The 15957-nt window shown below is 32.0% G+C and overlaps 1 pseudogene; it reads right to left on the minus strand.

The window, feature by feature from the left end:
• Positions 1-14582: 14582 nt before the first annotated feature.
• LOC107408696 (acidic endochitinase-like) lies at positions 14583-15573 on the minus strand (annotated as a pseudogene).
• Positions 15574-15957: the final 384 nt, after the last annotated feature.

Raw genomic sequence — 15957 nt, forward strand, 5'->3', positions numbered from 1 at the left:
CATCTGTAGAAGAGAAGACAAGGTTGGTTGAGGGAGAATGATCAGCTTCTGCAAAATTACCATATATTTCCATGAAATAACCAGGTGGTTGAGGCTGAATCAATGCACCCTCACTATCCAGCATCATTACCACAGACGACATACTTGGTCTATTCACTACACGTTGTTGCACAAATAACAAGCTAATATGGATGCAATGCAACACTTCTGCCTTCTCCTCTTTGTAATCTCCCATGCAGGATCAATTACTTCATCTGGATTTCCTTCTTGCATCAGTGTCCGTGCGCATATGCATATATGTATATATATTTATACATAAATGTATGTATTTTCAGGACATTAATCATGTTTATTTATTTCATGGTTAATACCTAAATAAGTAAAGGAGTTGTGATCACAATATTCTATAAATTTAATGGTTCACAAGTTCATTGTGTTTTGCATCAAATATGAGTTGTCCTACTACAAAAGCACGTAACAAAACTCAATAAAATTATGCGGCTCTTTTCTTTTTTTCTTTTTTTCCTTTTTTTTTTTCCCCTCCTGCTTATAACCTCCAACATCAATATTCCAAAGCTAAAAACGTCAGATTTATACCCACTGTATAAATGCACTTTATTTAATTTGAAGCAATAAATTTTATTGAAAGGGTATTCTAATGCCATATACCCACTGCATAAATGCACTTTATTTAATTTAGCAATATAAGAGGATAAATTCATAAATAAATTAACGAGCTAGGATGCATGGCAAGTACATACAATATAGTACTTACCAAGTTTCTACTACTCTGTGTTTCCTTCTGTTTGATCTCCTCCAAAGGTTTTAGCTATGCCTAAATCTGAAATCTTAGGATTCATCTCTCTATCAAGAAAAACATTATTAGCTTTAAGATTCTATGTATAATTCTCAGTCTAGAATTTTAGTGGAGATAAAGAATCCCCCAAGCAACATATAATCTTGAACCTTTGTGACCATTTCAATAGTTTACCTTGATTCTCATCTAGAAAATACGCATTTCATCACATTAGTCAAATGTTTAAACCCAAAACATTGACCAATTAAATGTATGAAAAATGGTTTATTTTGGTTTGACCCTTGTGTTTGAGAGGCTTCCAAATAAAAATGAAAGAGTCAAGATTTTGTTGGGCATATATACATAAACCAGTATTTTCTCTTCTCCCTCAATGCAGCAGCCAAGAAGCCTCACAAGATTCCAATGCTGAATCTTGGCAATCACTGCCAATTTATTCTTAAATTCGTTTAATCCTTGTCCTGAACTTTATGAAAGCCCTTCACTGCAATATTTTTTAGCACACCCTGAAAATGTTACTTCATCAGGAAGAAAAGTAGAAAGTCTTTCTTATATTTGTTGTGTTCTCTGTCTTCCGGGCCTACATTATATGTAGCCTATATTATATATAGCTTATCATAATAAACTTAGCTTATCATAATAAACTTACCCTGCATACAGGTCCAAAACCCCCCTTGCCCACGTTATTTCCCTATGAAAAATTCTCAGTTGCAGCTGCTATTTGATTCTGTGGATTTAATAGTAGCTAAAACGACTAAATTAATGATATGATAATTTTAATTGGTTGGCCTATATTCTAATGCTGTAAAAAAACCGTATTGAATGATCTTCAAAGAGAGACATGAGTAGGAAGAAGAAAAGTAAAAAAATATTAAATGTGGATTTATGCACATGCAAATCTGTCAATGTTATACATGGCAATGTTTTATTGGACCACACTTTTTCTTCTCCCAGAAAACGTAGGATACAATAGACTGGCTTGCTCTTTTTTGTCTTTTTACAATAAATTATTGGATGCATGTTTTGTATTGAAACACATTGTTCAATTATTTAGTACAACGGGACAAAAATAGGAATGAAAAGTTTTTTTAGCTGAAGCATCAATTGGTTTTCATTTCACTGTCAAAAGTGTACGTAGTTAATTTGCTTTTGTTTGCTATTGTACCAACTCCAAGGTTCAAAATATCGATGTCGACGGAAATATCGAGAATTCAAAATACAGAAATTTCCATGGAAATATTGGAAAATATCGAATATCGATAAAAAATTATAAAAAACGATAGAAATTTGTTTTAGAAAATGGAAATTTTTATTAAAACTTTAGAATTAGCTTATTGAATGGATGTTATGTTCCTTCTTAGTGAATTGATTTATAATGAGCAATTAAACATTAATAACCATAGATGAATTATTATTAATAAAAATATATCAAAAAATACATATATGATAAAATTATTTATTAACTAAAATATATAAAACGATTATTACAATTACATTGTAGTTCATAAATGTCATCTTAATACCACATAGAACTTCTGGCTGGTTGAAAATCATCGGTTTCTTCCTCATTTTGATTTTGAGATGTGAAATGTGATAAGTAGTTATGAAAAGATGTATCTCCATGACAGTTTTGCATATAATTGTTAATATGCCAACCATATGGATCTTGCATTATTGGTTGACTATGTGCATGACTACTACTCTCTGATGGTTGAGTTTGAGATGGTACCCATGAGTTGCTACTTGATGACATTCCATAATTTTTCATAGAATAAGGATTATGAAAATGACTTCCAACCCTCATAGATCCAAAATTCATAGAAATTGAATCTTCTTTTTGTTATGACATCTCCATCATAGATTTCTCTTTACGTGTATAGTCTTTTCCAGCAGCACCGAATCCTTGACCTGCATCTCTACTCCCATCCATCCATCACACATGATTGTACAACCATAGGTTTCCCACTTCGCTTTCATTTTGTTTACATGGTCTTTTATCTCCTCATACTCCATATCCAAATATTTTGTGCTGATCTTATAAGGGGTTGGAGGTTCTATACTGGCCCTGCTTGTTGGCATCCTGCTACCAAATTCTTGAAATGATGGGATGATGTTTTATTTGCTGGTAAATTTTCATAAATAAAAAATTTACTTATTATTCTTCTCATACCTTCTTTTATTTTTCCTCTAGAAATTTTTTTTTATATATTTTTTTGCTTTGCTTGAGAGGACTTGTATAAGCTTGGTGCAACAAATCTTGATTGTGGATCTTTAAGACTCTGTGTTCGTTGTACTGCAAGTTTAGCACGACTGCTAGATTCGCCTCCTTCAGCTTGATATCGAACTTTATGGAGATGACTTCTTTCCCACTCTGATTATTTAGAAGCATGAATTGCCTCTCGATAATCATTTTTCTCATATGGGTCCATCCCAGGTGGATATGCTATGTCATCATCATCCTCATCATCCACATCATATGTTTCAGCATGCAGTTGTCCTCGTAAATCTGCACGAATCTCTTCCATTCTATTTGCTTTTCTGATCTTACGTTGTTGTTTTCCTTTTAACAAATCTATTAAGAAGTTTTTAACTTCAGGAGGCACTTGACCACAAGGTTGTACATTGTGTGAAGGATCAATACCACTAAGGTGGTATTTTAATCGTGTTACTCCACCACTCTTCATCACGCGATTACAATATTTGCATATTGTTCCACTTTTATTACCTTCAATTGGAAAACTATGTTCCCATGCAGGATCACGTTTGCTTCCTCCACTAGCCATTATCCTATAATAATAATAATAAGAGTAACAGTAATAGTAACAATAACAATTTTAATATTTGTCTATGAATATATATATATATATATATATTTGAATTTTTGATCGGAATTGGATAGAGATATTTGATTAAAATATTTTCTTATAACTATGAAAAATAATTTAGTATAACAAAAAAATCAAGATCTTTGAAATTAAATAATTTGTTTTTAATGAATATACCTGGTACGAAAATGATTTCTTACAGATCTCCAATGCCTTGAGTATAGATGTTTACAATTGGAAAAGGGACAAAACACTACATAAAAAAATAACCAATATTTTCAAAGCAAAAAAAGAAATAACCAATATATTTAGGCAAATTTAATATACTTTAACAATGTATATTCTAGCCGACATATATATATGTATAAGATTTATTTTCTAATCAAGTTTTTATTTATTGTTTATAAGTTTTAACATATTATATTATGAAGTTTTGCTTACGTAGAAGACAATATGAAAAAATTAAATGACAAAGTGGGTTTTTTAAGTTATGCTTTTTATCCAATAAGAAAAAATAATTATATTTTCAATCACACATCATACATTAAGTTTAAGGTATATATTAAATTTGGGTTTGTAAATCTAATCATTTATGATTACTACATATATATATATATATATCTATACATATATACATGTTACATTTTCACCATATATATATATAGAGATAGATACATATGTTAATATATAATTAATTAGCTTACAATTAATAATTCAAATAACAATAATACAAGTGAATTAAAAAATTTAGATCTTAAAGTATAAAAGTAAATATAAACCTCTTTTTTTTTAAGATAAAGAAACTAACCTGTAAAAAGGATATCCAAAGAAGTTGTATGAAAGAACTTGAAATTTTGTGAGAATCAAAAATATGTATAAGAAAAAATGTTAAGAACAAAGCATCAAACTTGCTCTTTAAATAAAATAATAATGTGAATTTTTTTTTCCATGGAATATTTTATAATCAAAAGCACACTTATGACTCATGAAGAATATGTAATGGCTCTGGTAAAATATAAAAGACACGTGAAATTATGCAAAGATAAGAGAGTGGACAACCAAGTCTAGTATATAGAAGAAAGTGCCCAAGAAATGGTCAAACACATATTTATGAAGAATATTTTTTAATTTCAAAACTACATAATGATGTACTAATATAAAAGACACGTGAAATTATGCAAAGACAAGAGAGTGAACAAGCAAGTGTAATATATAGAGACAAGAAAGTGTCCAAGCAATGGTCAAACACACATTTATGAAGAATATTTTTTTAATTTCAAAACTATATAATGATGTACTAATATAAAAGACACGTAAAATTATGCAAAAACAAGAAAGTGGACAAGCAAGTGTAATATATAGAGACAAAAAAGTGCCCAAGTAATGGTCAAACACACATTTATGAAGAATATTTTTTAATTTCAAAACTCTATAATAATGTACTAAGATTCTTTAGCATAAAAATATTTTTTCAAAACTATATAATAATGTACTAAGATTCTCTAAAAAAAAAAATTAATTTTTTAATTTTAAAACTATATAATACTATTGTAAGATACCCCATGGTATAAGAAATTCATGGAGAATATTTGGTTGATTGATATAATTGAATGATATATTGTCTTCTTCTTAAAAGAAAATGAAAAATAAAATTTATGAATTTTTAAAAAAATTATGAATTGTCTTCTTCAATAATATTTATGAATTTTTTTTTAAAAAAAATTTTATAGATATTTTTGAAATTTCCATGGAAATTTTATGGAAATTTTGGAAATTTACATGGAAATTATAGATTTTTTAACCAAATCATTAAGGAGTATATGTAGATATTTTACGGAAATTTCCATGGAAATTTTCGTGAAATTTCGGAAATTTCCATGGATATTATGGAAGTTTTATCCATTTCCATGTTGAACCTAAATTTTATATCGACCCCTTCAAAAAATAGAATATCGAAAAAAATTTGAGAAAATATCGGATATTTTAAACCTTGACCAACTCCAATATTCTAAAATTACAAGAAATCAACCGCACAAGAGAGAGAGAGAGAGAGAGAGAGAGAGATAGCATTAGGTACAATTTATTTATTTATTTTGAAATTTAAACAATCGTTGGACTTGATGTGTACATAACAGAGAACAGTGGTCCTTAACTATTGAAAAATAAAAAAATGGGAAAGAAATTGGGCAGTTAAATAGGAAAGAAAATTTCCTAAATCCCTAAACTGAAATGCATTATTATAATTTGATAAATTGAAAAATAAAATGAAATAAACTCTTTCATAATAAATTCCATTTCTAAAGCCCTAATGAGTAATGCATTCACATGAAAGCTCTATAATATGCTTTGGAATAATTGTACTTCAATAAACTTTTTTTTTTGGGCGAATATTATGCTTTAGTATATTTAATTTATAAGCTTTGATGATTTAAATATTTAATATTCAAAAATGACGATTTGGACATTTAATTTTTTAATTTGTGGTATGCCATTAATACAATTCACAGTTTGATCAAACAAATGGATCTCAATTCTATCCAAGAACATATAGTAGAGTCTATAAGGGAAAAAAAAAATAGAGTGATTAAGGGAAGAAAACAACTGCATGAATAAAATTGTTACTAATTTGTTTGGTCAAATTGTAGATAGATCAATATGTAACAAATTAAAAAATTAAAAATCTAAATCGTTACTTTTAAATATTGAAGATTTAAATAGTAAAACCTTAAAAATTAAAGGTACCAAAGTGTAATCAATCTTTATTCTTTTCTTTTCCGCTCTATATTTATTTTGATCAAAATATGCTAATAATTAAGAACAATGACACTATAGATATCAAAATATTCACTAAATTTAGTTACTAAATAAAATGTGTTAAAATCTAATTGGTTACTATATTTATATAATATAAATATGAATGAATGAACTTTTAAATGAAAAAGTAAATTAAAAAAATAAACTAATTAAATATAGATACATTATCTGCCATATCATTTGGCTAATAAATTTAGTAAATATTTTGATAAATTTAATATTTTTGAATTAAAAGTACTATGAATGTGACCATCTATTTGATGATTCAGAATGGCTTGCTATCATATTAATTTTTAGGTCACAGAATCATCATATATTAATTTTGTTTCCTTGTTGTTCATCACACTCAAATGTACATATGCTTCAAGAATTCTTTAATATCTCTGTTTCCACAACTACTTATGGAAAATGTTAAAAGTTTAGAGAATTACATGGGTATGAGTTTGTAACACCCCATCCCAAAGTACGTCGAAATTTTTGCACATTGACCGAGGTTGACCGTTGACCGAGAGGATCAAAATTTTGACTTTTTGTTCTAGATGGAATTTTTCATTGATCGAGGCACCATCTCAAAGTACGTATCGTCCTGAGTTCGTAGACTAGTAGCACGTCAAAATCGGAGCTACCGTTTGAAAGTTATGCACAAGACAAGTTGCGGTCCAAGCCGTCCAAGGATGCCAAGTTTGACTTTTTATTTATGTAGAATTTTGATTTGACTCTTATATGGTTGTAAATTACTCATCGATACGAGTCTATAGACTAGTGGCATGCCTAATTTGGACACCCGGTTAAAAAGTTATGGACTCGCAAAGTTTTTCAGATACAGTATTATTTTATATTATTTTTAATTAAATGGTGTTGTTGTGAAAAATGTGCGTCACATGGCCTCTTATTGGCTTAAACCCGTGTGTGAGCGTGTGACCGGAGAGAGAGAGAGAAGCCACCAGCACGGCCACCCTCCGTTCGCCATCCTCCGCCCCTTTCACCTATACATGATAGGACCCGCCCCGGGAACCCTCTCAGGATCTCCCAGGTGATCCCGCCTAGTGAAATCCCACTGGACAATCTCTATAAAATATCCAATGGAACCTCACCTTACAACGCAGGTGATCAACACCAGCATTAACATTAATACCTCAAATATATAAATATATATATATAAATAAGTCCACAACCGGCCTACTGTACTACAGGCCATAGCAACACACATGAGTACTATGGTTTCTACTGAGTTTCATATTTAAAATCAGAGCATTCTAAGAGTGTCAACAAGGTCTATGAGTACAAATAAGTGATAAATAAGTCCAAAAGATAACAATAGATAAAGAAAGGATAAATACGGCTACTGTAGTGGAAGGAAACAAGCGGTAAGCTGTGCGCGAGGTAGACTGCTACTAGTCGCCTGGGCCTAGGGGAATGAATTTAAATTAATAAAACGTGAGATAAAGAATCTCAGTGAGTGGCATAGTATAATAGAAAAATAATTATTTACTTCTGAAAAATCTTTCTCTCAAGACCTCTCGTTCCACTATTTTGAAAAGTTCCCCGTTTAAAATCATTTCACCAAAACCCAAACTTGTACCCCAATTAATATCATAAAAACTGATACTCAAAAATATGAATGAACGATCTTTGTAATATTATGAAATGTCTCAAATCAAGATATAAACATTTGAGCATACACTATAATAAATACAGTTTCACCAAATAAATATGAAAATGTAGAAATCACCGCAATATTTGTAAATCAACAATATATACAAACATATACAATGTACCATACGATGTACAAATATACAAACCGTGGGATACACCCACCTCACGACCCTCAATATATGAACGGTGTCGTGGAAATAATAAATAACCGTCGAGACATACCCAACCTCACGGTCCATGGCAATAATAAACCGTTGGATGATACCCACTTCACAGCACCGTGGCAATAATAATAAACCGTCGGATAAACCCAACCTTACAGTCCGTGGTAATAATAGATAACCGTTGGATGAAACCAACCTCATGGCACCGTGGTAATAATAATAAACCGTCGGATAAACCTGACCTCATAGTCCGTGGTAATAATAGATGACCGTTTGATGAAACCAACCTCACGGCACCGTGGTAAACCCAGCGTGCGATAATATAATATAATAGAATACTGATCCATGGTATTGTCATTACATGGTACATCAATTTAAAATAACCAATACAGTATACATGAAACAATCTTGTAAGATTGTATATATATATTTTTCCAAACAATATTGTATCATAAATCATAATTTAACATTTAAACTTCCACCGCTTAATTAAATCCTTCAAAATCTCAAAACATCATTTCATACAAAAACCAGAAATACCACAGTGAAATATATTCACCATAAACCAATTTTAAGCACATAAAATTATAAAATATTTTATCGTGCTTAAAATTATATGATTTTCAATCTGGTTTCTCAAACCAAATAGTTTCCAAAATGATTTAAAATCTCAATTTAATTACCAAGATATTTAAATACCACAAGTCCATTATGGACCCATTAAAATTGAAAATCACTTAAAATATTATCAAAAGTCATATAAAATGATAACACATATATGTGAAGCAAATATTTATACACGCATAAAACAATATTCCAATCAAATGATATATACGTAAAATATTTAACCACATATATACTATACTATATATCCAAATCATTTAAAAATAATATACCACTCACAGTACTGTATATGCTCACGCCTGCTCCTCTATAGGATCACCTTCAGGCTCAACTCTAGTGCCTTGGTCCGACGACTCCTCCGGTGACCGGAAAATTGACGTAAAGGTTCGGCTGAACTTGAACTTGAGAGATCTCTCAAATGGTGGGGATTTTGGGCAATCTAACAACGGAAATGTACTCAGAGGGTCAAAAATGGTGGGATAGAGGTATGGGTCGAGCTGAGTACGGAAAACATAAGAAAAGAGGAGGGAGAAAATTTTCGGCCGTCAGGCTTCTCCGGCCCGATTTGGGCACGTCCGGCGACCAGTGGCCGTGAAATTTTGTGGCCGAGCTCGCCTCCGTCCCCCGCTCCTCTCTGGCCAGCGCATGTAGCAAGTGGTGGCCGCAGATGGGTCAAACAGTGTAAACCCGGCTGGAGGTAAAAATGGTCGGTTGGAGCCCGTGGGTCTGGGGTGTTTTTCTCGGTTTTTGGAGAGGAAATGGGTATTTTTGGGCTTTTCTTCCTATTTGGCACACTTACCGAGGCTTATATAGAGCCTAAATCACTAACAGACAAAAATTGGGGACTGGTTTGGACATTGATATAAAACTTATGTTTAAAATTTCTCAGAACCATAACTTTTTATCCGTAACTCGGAATTTGGCGTGCCACCAGTCTATGAACTCGTAACGATGAGATCTATACAATGGTACCTCAATCAAACCAAAAATATTAACTGTTAAAAAAGTCAACTCGAACCCACATATTGTTCACTTGGTCAAACTTGGTCAAACTTAGTCAAACTTATTTAATTATGTGTATTTTTGGTACGGGGTGTTACATACACACGCCCAGCAACCACCTTGCTCCTTCCATTTTCGGCCAGCCCACCAAATCTCGCAGCCACCCGACCGTCGACGCAACCGGATCAAGACTTTTTCCGGCGGCGTCGTTGATTGCTTCAAACCCATATTTCTCCCCGATCCGGCCTCCGTTTGCCACACTGCTAGTCCCATCCGTTCGCCCATCCTCCGATCTACATCTCATCCAAAAATTACGACCCGTGGCCACCTGATGCGACGCCGACAGTGACGAGTTCTGGTGACCACGACGGCTCGTCTGGAAATCGACTTTCCGGCGAGTTTCCAGTTACACTGCCCATCTTTTCCCATTAGTTTCAACCCCTTGAGCCCAAATCTGAGGTCGGTTTCCTCCAACTTGCGGCGGTTTGTGAGATCCGAGAATCCAAAACCTGACACATTTCCGATGAGATTCCGGCCACCTCGGGTCCAATCTCTGAAAAGTGATACCAGATTCGTAATTCTCATTTCACAAGCTTCGATTCGGTATATCACTTGTAAATTTTGGTTGTTATTTGTGTTCGCTCTCAAGGTACCCATTTGGGAGTTACCTGATTAAAATATTAAAATAATTAGTTTTGTGTATTGTGGATATTTTAGGTGCACGTGTGGGTAGTGAAGTTAATCCTGCAGAGGATCTCGATTGATATACGTGCTTAAGGTGAGTGACCCACCTTCAAAACTATTTTGGGGTGATTAATTATATTTATTTTGTGTAAATTGAATATTTAGAAAGTATGCTCATGTGGTGGAATTTATTTATAACTGTGCTAAATTGTATTATCAAATTCGGTAATTTCTATATATATATATATATATGCTTATTGATGCTAAATGAAAGTTTGGTTTATTAAGAAATTCTTGATTATTATTATTGTGATTTAATTGAATTTATTACGCATGAGCAAGGTGTCTTCATTTAATTAATTGTATTTGGATTTTAATATTATTTTTGGGCATGATTCGATTTTAAATATTTCAAGAAAAATATTGGTTTAAGTTTGGTGCTTTCAAATGATATAATTATGCCCTTGAAATATTATTGGATTGATTTTATGATTTGGGAAAAGTTATTTGTATATTATTATTGATGGTTTTATGCTGAAGATATTAAAGAAAAAATGTGGGAATGTAAATTTGAAAAATGATATGATTCCCACGGTGAGTTTTGGAAAAATTATTATTATTTTTTTTAAAATAATATGGTTATTTATTTTAGACGCACTCATACAGTACTGGTGTTCTGTATTGTGTATGTGGATGAGCGCGCAAGTTATAATGTCTCCCGTGAGTTGCCATTGGACCAAAGGCAGGTAAGTTTGATATTGGCCATAAGCTGTCCCCCTCCATGGCCGGGTTGATAGTTTAAGCAGCGGCGCTATCAGGACGCCGAAGCGACCGTATGCAAGTTTCTCTCTTTAACCTCCCGCCTGACGGTGCTCTGGACGCTGGATATCGTAAGGCATTACTGGTATATAGTGTGTTGCATCAAGTATTATTTTTCAGATATAAATTTCATATCCTAACATTTTAAAGCCGCATTTAAATTAAATGTATTTAACTTGTTTTATCACCTATTTCCAATTAGTACTTTATAAAATGTATTTATTCATATTTTATGTCACTTATTTTAAATTAATGTTTTTAAAATGGATCTTGCCATAAAAATATTATATAGATTGGTTGAATATTTCAAAATGAATATTATAATATTTTTACCACTTACTGTACATGATTGTTTGTAATTATTTTAATTATATTTTTTACACTGTTTATTTTGATTTATTAAATCAAATTTTATGAATTATATATCAAATTTCACTTTTATGTTATATTTCGTTAATTCAAGTATTCTAAATTTATTTTATTATATTTTATCTGTATATGGATTATTTAAATTTTTTTTAAATTAATTATTTCTTGATTTTTGGGGCATAAGAGATTGGGTTTTGTGAAACTGTTTTAAAAGGAGAACATTTCCAACGGAGTGAATGGTGAGGGTTTTGAGAGAAAATATTATTTTCAATTAATTATTAATTATTTACTTATTTATTCTTAATTATTCAAGTGTACTATGACTATCGTTACTATTATAATTGTATACTAGATAGGGTCACTTACTGATATGATTAGCATCTCATATTTTTAAATCCGTTCCTCTAGGTACAAGGATTGGTAAACATTTGTCCGGAGCGAGCTTGACCTTCGTTGCTGTCGTATTTCGAGGAGTTCTCTTTCTTTTCATTTATTTCTATTGTAATATTTCTTTCCATCATTTGTTGTATAATTTTCATACTTAATTGTACCCTATGATGCTCTGTATAATGTGTTGGATATATTTTATTAAATACTGCATTAGTTCCCTGTTTAATTTATGGAAGTGCTGTTTATTATGGAATTAAATTGTAGTAAGGTGGAGGAATAAGGCGGTATATATATAGAAGTGTGTTTTCAGCGCAGTGAATTTATGGTAAGTTCAACTCTTAGGGAAGATTCTGTCGGATTTTCCGTTGGAAGGTTCGATAGGGTTTCTCTGGGATCAGGGCTTGTCTAGAGTTCCGGTGAAGAATCTTGGATGGGTCCTGACAAGTTAGTCAAATTTTATAAGAAAACAAAATTGCACAAAACATAGTGATGATTGGGTGATAAATTCTTATAAGCATATGAATTTTTGTGGAAATTGATGGATAGGGAATCTTCCTCGTTTTTATTTTCCGACTTGGTCAGAAGGACGTGACCTTTAGTCTGTTTGTATTGCTGGAAGATGACTTATTTCATTTGTAATAATAATAATTATTATTGTTATTATTTATTTTTTTTGTTCCAAACATTTGTACACTTGTTCAGAATTTGGCTAAAAGGTGTTGCAGTTTTTTTTTTTTTTTCAAAAAGAGAGAGCGAGAGAGAGAGAGAGAGAGAGAGAGAGAGAGAGAGAGAGAGAGAGAGAGAGAGAGAGAGAGAGAGAGAGAGAGAGAGAGAGAGAGAGAGAGAGAGAGAGAGAGAGGCGTTCTCATTCAAAAGGGAATACTAAAAAGCTAGAAATTTTTTAGCAAATTAACATTTTGCTCATCAATTAATGAAACATTAGTCTAATACACACTGATGGTAGTTTCTTTTATACCAAATAAATGATGAAGATCTTTTTCCTTTTTTTTTTTTTCTCTCTATTTTCATTTTTATCCAATCAATAATAAAACTCTACCGCATTTAAAAAATTATTACTTTTTATATGTTTAGTTTATTTTTTTGAGTACTCTTTTTTATGAGATGATATTATATTATTGATCACATATGGATAAAAAATAAAATAAAATAGGACAAAAGATTTGGATTTTTTATCTCTCCACATACCATTTATCGTTTATGTTAATTTCCTTTCTTTTGCATGTACCACTTACCATCTTGAAAAACAAAAAAGAAAAAAAAAAGTCATTCTTCGCAACTTGGTAACCAAAAGAAATTGATGAGGACGACTATAACATTGAATTATTTCAAAACAGCTCTATTTTGCTGGAAACTAACTGGCGACTGTCGGAATTTATTCGGTACCACATTTGTTAGTTCACTGCCTATATAATCATGAATTCAAGACACTACATTTTGTTTTTTCCAGTAACGTTATATTATTTTCTCATACAATTATGTTGAGTTCAAATCTCAGAAAAAGAAGTAGTATTTTTAATATTCAATTTATGATAATATAATAATTAGTAAAAGTTAATATTATTTAAAATGATTTTCCCCCATAGAGATTACAATTTATTTCAAACTAAAAGGATGGGAGGATTTCATACAAACCTAATCGGATTAATAGTTTTACTACAACACCAAGCCTATAACCTATGAATACATGTTTAAAATGAAATTAAGTTTGAACAAAAGAAGTAAATTATTCTCAATGTGAATAAATAGTATGTATATATATATATATATGTATACACATATAAATGGTCCTCTTATTCTATTGGGATATTCTAAATTTATAAAAGCCAAATATAAAAAAATTGCTCATTTAATACTCTTCATATTGATTTGCATTATATTCTAACTTTATAAAATAAAAAAATTCCAAAAGAATAATTATATATATATATATATAGAACCCTACATAATAAGTTGAATTGGAAAATTGAACACCAAAAGCAACTTGCCAACGTTACTTCAAGAAATTGAAATTGATGGTAGTATATATGTTGATTAGCCGCACGTAAGGAGGAATACCTGATCCTTAGCCTATAACAGAATAAGCTTGTCTTGCTTTATGGCTGATGTGGTGAACAAAACTTTATAATTAGATATATACTCAATAATTATGTTTTGTTTGGTTTGTATTGGTGCAAAGGACGTATCAGATGTATCTTCTATGGAATAAAATATGCTGTACTGCTGCCCAAGAAAAGAAATAGGAAAATAAACATTTCCCACCAATATTTATTTAAAACATGGAGTGATAGTAGTACCCGATTTATTTAGTACTATAATTACTTCAAGGTACAAGTCACTCATTCACACACACACACACACACACACACACACACACACACACACATATGTATATATAGAGTTCATAATGGCAGATTATGCATACTTAGACATAATGGAGAATAGCCTATTTTCCGATTTAACATGGTCGATAATGTTGGAACTGTAATTAGTCAGACGATCAAAATACCTGTTCCACAACATCACACCTCCATACTTTGGCGTCTTTTTTATGATGGGAAGAACTTCATTGTTCAGGATTTCAGGGATGATGTACCCACCGCTTGGGGCAGCATCCGGGGATGCTGGTAACCCAAGAAACATCTTCTTTGCATTCGCTGGAGTCCAATCATTATTCCATGAATCCAAAAATAGATCCACACCAGCATTAGCATTATACTGGCATGGAGGGTTGTTATAGAACTGAATCCAAACAAAGTCAAAAAGCCCAGTTTTAATGGCTGCATCAAGATAATAATCAGGATAGAAACACTGAGGAGCCGCTGCTAAATAGTAAGTTTTTGTTCATTGCTGATCATATAGCTCCTTCAAGTAAATTGCAAGATCGTCATAATATAGATTGGATCCACCGCCGATGTGGAAATCTACGCCGTCCAAAATAGCATCATGTCCAAAAGGACGTGTAGCAGATGAGTCCGTACCACCCAGATAGGAATTCCATATTTGGCGTGCGACATGTTTGGCATCCTCAGCAGATGATAGAGAATAGGTTGCAGCACCTCCACCGATAGAGAGGAGGACCTTAACACCTAGGCTCTGACAAGTCTTTATTTCTCTTCCAATTTTGGTACAAGTATTTCTTGCTGGATCACAGTGGCCTGCAAGGTTGAGTCCCAAGTCTCGGCCACCGCCAAATTGGATAAGAGAGGCTATGTTTATGTAATCATAAAGCCCGGTATTACAGGCTTCAGCTAGACTTCCTTCGTTACTGTTTTGACCCCAGTAGATGGCTATGCCACCACCACCACCACAGTCAGCCTTAGAGATTTGGACTAAGACTGAGGATAGGAGGCAAGCCACTAGAAGTACTTTGGCTTGATGAAGAGCCATTTTTTATTTTTTATTTTTATTTTTTATGAATACGATCGCTCAAACTATTTTGTGGTGTTTACGTGATCGTTCAATGGGAATTGGATATGGTATTTGCCATGGGGTTGACACTCCTTATATAGAGGTTTTGAGAGTGTCCCTATATTAATAATTATTGAATTTTAGGGTAAATGAGAAGCAAAACAACCAAAACTAGGGATTGAAGAAGGGTGTGGGTGGAGACCCAAAAAACAAAAAAAACAAAAAAATAGTTCAGATTCTTGAATCATGAGTTCATATATGATAAATATATAAAGACAAAACTCGACCGTAATCATTGTACTATCAATATTACAGTAGGACCTCGTGGTACCCCCGTCAACATCTCTCTTTTTAAATACTACATATT

The sequence above is a fragment of the Ziziphus jujuba genome, chromosome 1 (assembly GCF_031755915.1).
Source record: "Ziziphus jujuba cultivar Dongzao chromosome 1, ASM3175591v1".
Taxonomy (NCBI): domain Eukaryota; kingdom Viridiplantae; phylum Streptophyta; class Magnoliopsida; order Rosales; family Rhamnaceae; genus Ziziphus; species Ziziphus jujuba.